The sequence below is a fragment of the Nomascus leucogenys genome, chromosome 3, assembly GCF_006542625.1.
Source record: "Nomascus leucogenys isolate Asia chromosome 3, Asia_NLE_v1, whole genome shotgun sequence".
Taxonomy (NCBI): domain Eukaryota; kingdom Metazoa; phylum Chordata; class Mammalia; order Primates; family Hylobatidae; genus Nomascus; species Nomascus leucogenys.
The window spans coordinates 74,831,888-74,844,956 of record NC_044383.1 but is presented as its reverse complement, the minus strand read 5'-3'; positions in this window follow the sequence as shown (position 1 = coordinate 74,844,956).

Below are 13,069 nucleotides of genomic sequence, written 5' to 3'. Positions count from 1 at the left end.
TGGAAATATTAATAAAATATTGCCAACTTGAAATTTGTCACAAAAATCACTGACATATTTGGAGGTGGTCATTCAAGTAGGCGTGTGTAGCGATGGCCAAGAGGAATCGCTAGAGCTGTGTGCTCAATATGGTGGCCACTAGCCACATGTGACTAATGAGACTTGACAAGTGGGTATTCTGAACTGAGATGTGCTGTATGTGTAAAATACACCTTGGATTTTGAAAACTTGGTTCCAAAAAAAAAAAGAAGGTAAAATAACTCAATAATGTTTTATATTGGTTACATGGTAAAATGGCAATAGTTTGGATATGCAGAAGTTCTCCCTTATCTGTGGGGGATACAGGTTTCAAGACCCCCACTGGATGCCTGAAACTGAGAATAGTGCTGAACCCAATTGCCGCCAATCAAGACATGTTTCTGTTCATCTTCCACCCACAAATTTGATGCCTTTTCCATCTTGACAACACTTATCACATACTGTGGCCGTAACTTGCAGTTTGAGGTACAGCAGGAAAACTAGCAAGCATGAATTTCTTTTTCCTTCCACACAATTTCACAGATTTGCTCTTACTGTAGATATCAGCGACTTTGGCGTATGATTTTTTCCTTCTTCATTAAGTTGAAAAGTTTCACCTTTTTACTTAAAGGAAGCACTTAACTGCTTCTCTTTGGCATATGTGAATTGCCAGCATTATTCCTCTTGCACTTTGGGGCCATTAGTAAGTAAAATAAGAGTTGCTTGAACACAAGCACCGCGACACCGCGACAGTGGATCTGATAAGGACAGGGAACATCTACAGCTCCCTCGGATGACTCATGCCTCAAGTAGGATGGAGCTGGACAAGGTGAGACTTTATCATGTTACTGACTGTCACACAACTTAACATTTGTAAATTGTTACATTTATGAAATTTTCCATTTAATATTTTCAGACCATGATTGACTGCAGGTAACTGAAACCATGAAAAGCGAAACCACAGATTAGGGAGGGACTACTACACTGGGTTAAATTAAATATATCATTAAAATTAATTTTAGTTTTTTTACTTTTAAAAATGTGGTCACTAGAAAATTTAAAACAACATATGTGGCTTACATTATATTTCTAATATACAATGCTACCCTAAAGATTAGTTTATATAATTTTTGTGGAATTGTTTGGTGTACCAACATTTATATTAGCATGCAAAATAACCTTAAAGAACTGCATTTAATTTATAATTCTAATTAAATAATCATATTCAGATCATGAGTCTTTAAAAATAAAAGCCCTATTTGGGAGTTTTAAAGAAATATCATTTGAGGATAAATATTAACTTGACCAACTAAAGTTGATTTAACTCTCAAATTATGTATGTCAGCGATAAATTATCTTAGATACACACGTAAAAAGAATTTGAAGAAGATAAAAACAATTATAAGGGAAAAAATTAGGTATCTTAGAAATCTTACTCTTACATTAACCTCAGTTGAAAGTAAGTGCCTATTCCTATCATGAATATGTACTTCAGTGGCCATGGGCGAAGTGCAGCAATTGAGAAATTATTGTCTCTAAACTATGGCAATAAACTTTTTAAAATCTGACTACAAAAATTTTTATAATACAATTAAAATAATAATTACATTTTTTGGATACAATTTAAGATTTACCTCCGTTTACAAAAGCTCATTCTACTGTGGCAAATTAGGTTCCTAGGGCTGCCAAGTAGGTTACCACAAACTTGGTGACTTAAAAGAATAGAAATGGATTCTCTTACAGTTCTGGAGGCCAGAAGTCCAAAATCAAGGTGTTGGCAGGGTTGGTTCCTTCTGGAGACTCCGAGGGAGATTCCTTTCCATGACGCTTCTTTTCTGGCTTCTGGGGACTGTTGTGTGGCTTGTAACTGCAGAACTCCAGTGTCTGCCTCCATCTTCATGTGGCATGGCCTTTATCCCTGCGTGTCTTTGTGCCTCAAATCTTCCTCTCCTTTTTCTTATAAAGACTTCAGTCGTTGGCTTTGAGGCCCATTGTAAATCCAGGATGTTGTCATCTGTTGATCCTTAATCTAATTACCTCTACGAAGACCCTATTTCCAAATACAGTCACATGTTCGTACAGGGAGTTAGGATTTGTACATGTCTATTTGAGCGACATGATTCAACCCATTACAGGTGGTATTTAGCTTTAGTCATATATTAATGTTAACACTTATCCACTCATGATTGGTTAGTGACTGTATTCAGAGCTCCAGGAGCCATAAGAAGAAGGGGAATTATGGCCAATTTATGAGGACATCTTGAGACAGGAGAACATGCACCAGCTACTTGTGCTGCTGCCGTGGCATCTGCTGGAGTTGACCACCAAAGCACACATCCTCTTAGTCTGGAGAAGAGAGGACCCCAGCTGGTGGGAACCAGGCCCATTCCCTTCTATGCTGTCAGCATGATCTGCACCTTGCCTGGAGTGGTGAGAACTGGAGACCCTGAGCCCCCTCTCAGACAGATCTCACTTTTCTCCCTGTCTCAGTCTTGAGAAACACCAGAAAGCATTAAAATGTGCTTGAGTTTTAATGTATTCTCTACAAGTCTGTAAGGGTACACTCTTACAGAGAGAATCTGCTTTTACTCTTAAAGTTGAGTTAAAGAGTTCTTGAGAGGTAAGTAGTCAATGTGGAAGCAGGAAATTCTTGACCCCAGGAGTGATGAGGTGAAAATGGCCCTTGAGGAAGTTTTGTTTGGTGATTCATGTAGGAGAAATTGGAGGCAGCAGACGGAAGGTAAAGATGCCAGTTAGGGAGCTAATAGCACAATCCAGGCTCGAGAGCACAAGCTCCAATGTTGGGATGGGGTGGCCTTGAGAAGGTAAATTCAGGGGACAGAAACACTGCACAGTGTGAAGTTGAAGGAAGAGTGAAAAATAGGCCCATATCTGTATCCTGGAGAGTGGCGGAGGTGCTGACAAGACAAGGAAGCCTGCAATGATTGAGTTGTCTTCATTTTCATTCTTTGTTGGAGGATCATTTGTTTTCCACTTATTTAGGTTTCTCGTGGGCCCTTTAGCCTGTTAGTGCCTTGTCTCATACTAATCACAAGTGGCTGTTATTGCCAAAATGTGACATATCCAATTTAGGATTCTGCCTGTTAGTTCCCTCCAGCTCTGCTGGATCATTTGCTCGAACTTTTCTTTCTCTTTTTTGCTTATTAGTGTGTCATTTTACAGAGTGTTGCTCAAGCTGCAGAGTTCCATGACAGTCTTCAGGCCCTGCAAAGATCCATCTTATGTGTGAAGTTTGTCTAGTTAAGGTTGATTTTTGTGTGTGTACGTTTAATTGGTTGCTAAACTGCAGTGTTACAGTGGTCCAGAAATGCGTTTCAGGATGGGTGGCATGTTTTGTAGTCTGAATAAAAATGGTTCACTAAATCTAAATTTAAGATACTGTCCTGTGTCTCTATTAGGTAGGAGAAATGAATCAGACAAGTTGCAATTAACATTTATTCTACTAGTCATGGGGCTTTGTTTTTAATACCAAATGCAGTGATATCAGATGCAATATATATCTTTGTTGAGGTACTAGTAGTATTTCCTTTTCATGTTATTATGAGAATTCCATGAGCATGAGTATTCTAGAAGATCTTACTAAAATGGGATGGAGGGAGATACATAGAGAATGGATACTCAACTCACATATGTGAAAGTGCCAGTGGCTTATAGCCACAAAGTTGAGTGCACCCACTTCTGTCAGCAGATCAAAGGTATAGGAATCCCAATTACTGAGTATGGAAAGCACAATGGCCCCAGGTTGCTTTCAGAGATTCTGCCCAAGGGGTGGCTTGTGACAGTGTTGGCCTTCACAAGCTGTGGGGTGTATCAGTAGCAGCAGAGGCAGAGAGGGGACTAGGATGGCCAGCAATGAAGAGGCATTGCCTTTAGTCAGAGGGCTGTGGTTTGAAGAACCGAGAGGGGGGGTCTTTGCAGAAGCCATAGAAGTGCTGATGAGACAGCGTCAACTTTGAAGCCCTGCCAGGCCTGAAGAACACGATACCATCCTCAGGCAGTGCCAATCAAACAAGAACTGTTCTGTTCTCTCTTTCCTTATTTCCTCCATACTCTCCCCCAACCTCCATCTTCATCACTGAGGCTGATGGAGGAAGAGATCAAGTTTAGCAAGCCTGGAGAAGAGGAATAACTCCAAGAAGGAGCTTTATCTTTAGATGGAAATTGAAGTATAGATTAATATATTGAACTGGACACTTTTAAATGTATGTGTGTGAATGTGTGTTTTGTTTTTAACTTTTTATTTTCAATTATAGACACAGAAAGGTGCAAAAAATACATAGAGTCTCTTGCATCCTTCAAGCAGCATCCCTAAATTGTGACATCTTTTATAACTATAGTACAATACATATGAGAAACTAGGAAATTGGCATTGGTATAATAGTTTTAACTAGACTACAGACCTTATTCAGTTTTTCACTGGTTTTTGTGTACAATTGCGTGTGTGGTGTTTAGTTCTATGCAATTTGATATCAAGTATAAATTTGTGTAATCCTACCACAATCAAATACAAAACTATTCTAACACTGCAAAGAACTCCTGTGTGCTTATAATCACATCCGATCCTGACCTCATCCTTGTCTTCCAAAAATCACTAATCTGTTCTCCATAGCGATAGTTGTGTCATTTCAGTATGACATATAAGTGGAATCATATATTGTAGTGTGTTGCTTTATGAATTGCCTTTTTTTCACTAAGTAGAATACACTTATCCATCCAAATGGTTGGCTATATCAATAGTTTGTTCTTTTTTATTGCTGGGTAGTATTCCATTGTGTGGTTTTTCCAGACTTTGTTTATCCATTCACTCGTTGAAAGACATTTGAGTTATTTCCAGTTTGGGGCTATTATAAATAAAGCTACTGTAAACATTCTTGTACAAGTCTTAGTATGAACATAGGTTTTTGTTTCTCTGGAGAAACAAAACGCCTGAGAGTTGCTGGGTGGTATGAAAAGTGCATTAGTATTTAGTCTTATAACAAAATAGCAAGATTTCCAGAATGGCTGTACTATTTTGTAGTTTCATCAGCAATGTATGAGAGATCCAGTTTCTCTGCATCCTTGTCAGCATCTTGTATAATCACGATTTTTTTAGTTCAGCTCTTCTAATAGGTGCACAGGTGTTATATTGCTGTAGTTTTACTTTGCATTTCTCTCATGGATAATAATGGTAAACTTTTTTGTGTGTGTTTATTTGTGCATCTTCTTTTTGGTGAAATATCTGTTCATGTCTTTAGCTCATCCTCTAATTAGAGTTTTTGTTTTTTTATTGTTGAGTTTTGAAATATCTTTATATATTTCAAATACAAATTCTTTGCTAAATGTGTAGTTTGTAAATATTTTCTCCCAGTCTGTAACATGTCTTTTCACCCTCTGATAAAAGGTATTTCATAGAACAAAAAAATTTTAATTTTGATGAAGTCAAATTTATCAATTTCTTTCTTATAAGTTATGTTTTTGGCTTCATGTTTAACACTCTTCATCTAGCTCTAGGCTTAGAAGATTTTCCTTTTGGATTAGACATTTAAATATTTACTTAGCACAAAATACAGTAGCAAAGGAAGAGCAGAGGGACAAAACCAACATAAGACAAATAGAAACCAGATAGCAAAGTTGTCTATCTAATCCAGTGATATCAATAATTACACAAATGTGGATGGAATAAATGCCCTATTCAAAAGGCAGAGACTGTCTGTCTGAACCAAAGAAAACAAGACGCAATAATTGTTGTTTATGAGAGACATGTCTTTGATGCAAAGACAGAAATGGTTTGGAGGTAAAAGGATGGAAAAGACATATTGAAGTAACTATGAAAGAGCTGGAGTGGTTGCAATAGTATCAAACAAACTTTAAGACAAGAAATATTACTAAAAATATTTCATAATTATAAAAGGACCAATACAGTAAGGGGATGTAACAATTTAAAATGTATATGTATTTTACAACTGAGCCTCAAAATACATAAGCAAATATTGACAGACTTGAAAGGATAAATAAGCAGTTTAACAATAATAGTTAGAGATTTCAATGGCCCACTTTGAATAAATGATAGAACAATTGGACAAAAAAACAGCAAGGATACGTGAGACTTCCACAAGACTATCAACCTACATGCTCTAAATGATATTTATAGAACACTTGATCCAAAGAATTAAAATACAGTTTTTTTGCAAGTGCGCATACAACATTCTCTAGGTTAGACAATATGCTAATCTAGGAAAGAATTAAATTGGAGATTCACCATACAAAGATATCTGGTAAAAACCCAATCTATGTAGAAATTAACACACTTCTGAACAACCTATGGATCAAAGAATAAATCAAAAGGGAGAGTAAAAAAATATTTTGAATTGGATGAAACAAAAACACAATATATAAAAGTATATGGAAAAATCTAAGATAGTACTGAGCAGAACATTTGTAACTTTAAAAACCTATCAGAAAAGAAGAAAGCTATCAAAAGTCAATAATCTAAGCTTCTACCTTAAAAAACTAGAAAAAGAACGAAGTAAATTAACAGCAAGTATAAGGAAGCAGATAATGACTGAAAATTATTGAAATACAAAACAAAACAAAAATAATAAAGACAACCAATGAAAGCAAAAGTTGATTCTTTCAAAAGATAGACAAAATTGATAAACCCCTACCTCGAATGACAGAGAAAATAAGAGGAAAGACACAAATTACCAAAATAAGGAATAACAGAGGGGACAGAATTACTGGTACTATAGAAATTAAAATGATTAAAGGAGAATATCATTAACTATTTTATGCTAATAAATTTGGCAACTTAGATGAAATGGACAAGTTCCTAGAAAGATACAAATTACCAAAACTGATTCAAGAACCAGAAAATCTAATTGACCTATGATAAGTCAAGAAATTGAGTTAGTAATTAAAAATCTTCCCACAGTGAAAGCTACAAAATATTGCTGAGATAAATTAAAAAAGAGATGGAGAGACATTTTATGTTTTGCTTTGAAAGACTCATTGTTAAGGTGGAAGTTGTCTTCATATTGATATACAGAACCAACACATTCCCTTTCAAAGTACCAGCAGGCTTTCATTATAGAAATTGACAACCTGATTGTAATTTTGTTTGTTGGTTTAACATGTCAACTTTGCTAGCCCACAGTCCCCAGCTATTCAATCAAACGCTAATTTAGGTGTTGCTGTGAAGGAAATTTGCAGGTGTACATAATATTATTGAATATTTAACTTTAAGAGAGATTATGGTGGATAATCTTGATGGGCTTGATTCAGTCAGCTAGAAGACTTTAAAACTGGGTCTGAGGCTTCCCTAAAAAAAAAGAAGAAAATTTTACTTTGGACAGTAGCATTAGCTCATGCCCAAGAGTTCTAGCCTGACCTTCTGGACTGCCTGCCTGTGGGTTTTAGTCTTACTTAAAAAGCCCCTACCATTGCATAGACTAATTTCTTATAATAAATCTCTTAATATATATCTTTCCTACTGGTTCTGCTTCTCTGGTTTTACTCTGAGTGGCAGATGATCCAATAATTTATATGGAAATGAAAATGATCTACATAAAACAAAACAATTTTAGAACAGAACAAACTTGGATGACTTATCCAATTTCAAAACTTAATATAAAGCTATAGTAATCATGAAAGTTTAGTATTGATGTAAGGATATATAAATAGAACAATGAGACAGAACTGAGAGTCTAAAAACTAACCCATCAATTGACTAAGGTCAACTGATAATGAAAATATATGTCCACACAAAGATTTGTAGGTGAAAATTCACAGCATCATTATTCATAACAGCCAAAAATGGCAACAACCTAAATGCACATTTATTGGCAAATGAGTGAACAAAACCATGGCGTACTTATAGAATGGAATGCCATTCAGCAATAAAAAGAAATGAAACACAGATATATGCTACAACATGGATGAATCTCAAAAGCATTGTGGTAAGTGAAACAAGCCAGACACAAAGACGACAAATTGTATGATTCTGCTTATATGAATTGACCACAAAAGGTAAATTTATAGAGACAGAAAGTAGATCAGTGGTTCCTGGGTCTGGGGAGGGAGCAGGGATTCATTGTAAATGGGCTTGAAGCAATTTTGGTGGGGGAGTTGTGGAAATGTTCTAAAACTGGGTAGTTATGATGGTTGTGCAACTCACTAGATACTACCATCATTGAATTGTGCATTTACAATGGATTTCCTTACCTTATGTAAATTATACTTAAAAAAAAAACAAACAAACAGAAAAATTATGGAGCTTGCCCCAGTTGTCATCAAAGAAAAAGAAGAGGAAAACTTCCTACAGAGCAAATTTGAAGCAACAGCACAAGATAAAAATAAAGTCAGTTTTGGACACAAGCCCAGCACTTTTCACATACAAGTTATAGAGGTCAATATGGCTCTAGCTAGACAGCGTGACCATCTCTAAGAATGCCATCCTTTTTCATGACATAAATGCATTTTCTGTTAATGCCATGAGAATATATGAAGCTATATGAAAATTTTGATTCAGCAATAGTTATTTTATCTTGCAATATAATTTTACAGTTTTTATTTTAATGAGCCACAAACTATTTTCTATAAGATTCCAGCGTAATGGAAAAGCAATGGGAAGAATTACAAGCCAGAAGACAACTATAGAAATCCATGGCTTCACAGCCTTCATTTAGTTCCTGCATTAGCCAGTTGACTTTACTTGGGAGAAAAACCACTTCAAGGTCAAACTCAACCCCTGACTCTGGCCAATCACCTAAAAAATTGGAGCTTTAACCCTCAATGGGCTTAGCAAAACCATGTGGATGGCTCAGAGTACTTATCTCCAGGGTAGAAAAGGGAGCAACACAATTCAAAATTCGTAGGAACTATAAAAATCTAAGCAGAAAAGGGTAGGAAGAGCCAAGGCACAATGTCACACTATTTACCAACAACAAATAATACGTTTAATTAATAAATGGGAGAGAGTTTGCTGAGAGGCAAGAATATCAGATGGGAGAGTCACATTTGGTTTTACTTTCAAGCAGTACCAGTTTGAAAGGATAGAATCTAGGTTAAATGTTTGGACAGCAAACTAGAGGTTCTGCAAAAACAGGCTCTCTTCTTTCTGCAATGAAGGGACATTGATTTATATCCACATTTTAATATTTGGAGGCACTTTGCAAACTGTAGTTTTAAAATCACTGTACATGCCATCTGTCTTTGTTAAATATCCAAAGGTATTTTGGCCACCACCCTACTTTCGTTTCTGTCTTTGGACCCAGTGTTTCTGAGGCAAGTCGTGTTTTAAGGCATGTGCTCAGACACTTCTCTACTTCGCAAATCTCTCAGGCACACCAAAGCCTCATCCCAGTCCAGGCAATAGTGTTGTGCTGTCCCTTGAAGAAAACCCATGCTAGATTGCTGGGAGCTTTTTGGATTCAGGGTCCTGCCTATTGTGATCTCTATGGAAATGGGACTAGGCAGCCTGCATTTCATAGACTTTAAGCAAGCATATAAATATTAGATACTGTATTCCAGAAGCAGAACCATTTTCTCATTCCAAATTGTAGAGAGAAAATTTGGCTCTGTCTGATACTGACATTATTGCCTTCAGTGGAGTGTAAAAAGTCCCAGATTCAGATTTTAAAACTCTTCTTTTGAAATGGTGCAGATGAAACTTGCTTATCATTGTATTTACTGAATTTCATTACAGGACTGTTGTGTTTGTCAACGGGTGGCCAAAAGCCACAGCTGACTTCCCAGTTATCAGCGTCATCCAGCCTGATGCGCTGCCGTTCCCCTCTGCCCCACACATATTATCACTGTCCAGCCAGAGTGGGCCCTCAGCAGCCCTGTTACTCAGGTTAAGCTGGTACCAGAAGTATGAAATTTGCCTCAGCTAGACAATGCTCCCCTTCTCCTGTCCTACCTGCTATTATATTACCCTGACAATGTCTTCTAACAGCATCCTTTCTACAAAGGCAGATATAGATCACAAATATTTCAGACAGCTAAGAAACTTAGTTGAGGATGGGTTTGAGCAGAGGTGGTGTTATTATGGATAGCATTTCCAGTCATCGGACATAAACTCTGTGATGCGTCAACTCCAGTGCCTGCTTTACAGCCCAGCTGCAGAAATTCAATTGCTTCTAAGGTCAGTTGCTGGGGCAGATACGCCAAGAGAATGTAGTCTCGTTTTCCAACTAGAGACAATTAGATGACTATATTTAAATCTCACCAGCTAAGAGAACTTAATCAGAAAGACCCAGATTTTTAAAAAAGGGATAAAAGAGAGAAAAATTCCTTTAATTTAACTTCTAAAATATGAAGTACAGCTCTTGTCCCCACTCTTCACATTCTAAAAGGTGATGTTCCTAATTTTGTTATTTTAAAAAGAATCTGTGATTTTAATTTTGATGTCTTCATTTACCCGATAGTTATTTAAGACAGAGTTTTTAAAAATGTTCAGGTTGTTTGAGATTTTTGGCTTAAGCCTTTGTTACTGGCTGTAGACATAGTGCCCTGTCTGACTTTCTGAGCATGTGGGTCACACAATGTCTGCTTTTTGAATTCAAAAGTTGTAGCCACTTTTTGGAAATGAAGAATAGACAATTAAAAAGAAAGTATAAAATAATAATGCATTGTATATTTCAAAATTATGAAGAGTAGATTTTAAATGTTTTCATCACAAAACAATAAGTACATGAGGCAATGTATTTGTTAATTAGCTTGATTTAATCATTCCACAGTGTAAATATGGATCAAAACACACCCTGTATCCCATAAACATATAATGTATATGATTATTATTTTTCAATTAAAAATAAAATTTAAGAAAGAAAGCATATTACCTGTAGAGAACAAATACTATATATCTGTTAATTCAGGGCTGGAATTTAAATTATTTAAAGCTTCATGTCCTTATTTATGTCTACTTAGCCTGTCAGAGATTGAGAATACTGTATTACGGCTTCCACTATAATTGCCTCTGACATTGTTCTTTTGCAAAAGGTTTTATTGTATACATTTACTTGCCCATTTTATATATTTCTTAGTTGCTATATATTCAGTATGGGGATGCTTCATTATAAAATATTTCTCTTTTACCATAGTCAATGTCTTTGGCTTGAATCATCTTTGTCTGATATTAATATTTCTGCCTTTGCTTTTTCTTTGTCTTTGATATAAACTCATTGTGTTAGGCCATTCTTGCATTGCTATAAATATCTGAGATTGGGTAATTTATAAAGAAAAGAGGTTTAATTGACTTATGCTTCTACAGGCTTTACAGGAAGAATGGTGCTAGCATCTGCTCAGCTTTTGGGGAGGCTTCAGGGAGCTTTTACTCATGGTGGAAGGCCAAGGAGGGGCAGGCACATCACATGGCAAAAGCAGGAGCAAGAGAGAGAGCGGGAAGGGGTTGGGTGAAGGTGCCACACTTGACAACAACCAGCTCTTACGAGAACTCACTATTTCAAGGACAGTGTCAAGCCAAGAGGGATCTACCCCCATGACCCAAACTCCTCCTACCAAGCCCACCTCTAACACTGGGGATTTCATTTCAACATGAGATTTGAGCAAGGACAAATATCCAACTATATTATTCATTTTTCAATTTTAAAGTTTCAGCATCACTTTTGAGTGTCTTTTGTAAGAATCTTCTGGCTAGAATTTATTTTCCAATCCGATCTTAGAGTTTTTGTTATTAATCAAAAGTTTAAGTCATTTACATTGATCTAAATGAGCCACTAGTTCTCATTCCAGTCATCTTGTTTCACGTTTATGTGTGCTTCTTGCATTTGCATATCTTTTGCTCTGTAGAGAACATAAGGGGGTTATTTTGTTTCAAATTCTGCTGATGGTTTTTTAAAAGTTAAAAAAATACCTTAAGCGTATCTTTAATTTTCAAAGTTTAAGAATAAAAAAAAATTTTGACTTCTTTATATGTCAAACACATACCAATATTGACTATGTTAATAGTTATGGATTCAGACTATTATATATTTCAGAGTACAAGATTTTTTAGAATTGTTTTTATTTTCTAGATTCAACTTGGTAATATTTATTAAAGTTATTTATATTTAATTTCATAAGTTTATTTGGTTTTAAAACTCATTGTAAATTCTTTTATGTTCCTACGTTTTAATGCCTAAGGTCTTAGTTTCTATTTCCCATCTTTAAATTGTTTTAAATTATTTAGTGGTAGTAGTGTAAAAAATTTACAACTTCTTCGTCTATAATTGGTTTTTGAATAATGTTTGAGATGAGTACTTGTAGGGTATATTTTGAGTGTCTTTGAATATTTAAAAGTATCTATTGCCATTTCTCATAGAAGGTAAACCAATTGGGACAAGAATTTCTGGGTCACTGTTATTTTTCCACAAATAGTTGCCAAGCTCTAGGTTTTGGCATGTTACTTTCTGTCTCTAGTACTCGTGTGTTTATTTATGAAATGATAATGATAGCCCTTTCCGCAATTATTTCATACAATTCTGTGAGGTTAAAATGAGAAAATGGACAAGAAACCATGTGAAACTAAAAAGGGGTAATGAAATACAACATATGATCATTTCTCACTGAGTTTAACTTGAAGTACAATGTTTTATTCTCGTCTGGACTGATTCATTTTTTATTTGCTTATCACTCACTCCTACTCAGCCCAGTAACTTCTTTAAGAGGCATTTTCTTAGGCCAGGCATGGTGGCTCTTGCCTGTAATCCCAGCACTTTGGGAGGCCCAGGAGGGCGGATCACCTGAGGTCAGGTCAGGAGTTTGAGACCAGCCTGGACAACACGGCAAAACCCCGTTTCTACTAAAAATACAAAAATTAGCCGAGTCCGTGGTGGTGGGTGCCTGTAAATCCAACTACTCGGGAAGCTGAGGCAGGGAGAATCGCTTGAACTGGGGAGGCTGAGGTTGCAGTGAGCCAAGATGGCGCTATTGCACTCCAGCCTGGGCAACAGAGCGAGACTCTGCCAAAAAAAAAAAAAAAAAAAAAAAATGGATTCATCTGTTAACTATGATCTTCCTGGTCCATCTACCTGATGGGTCAGCCTGCAGA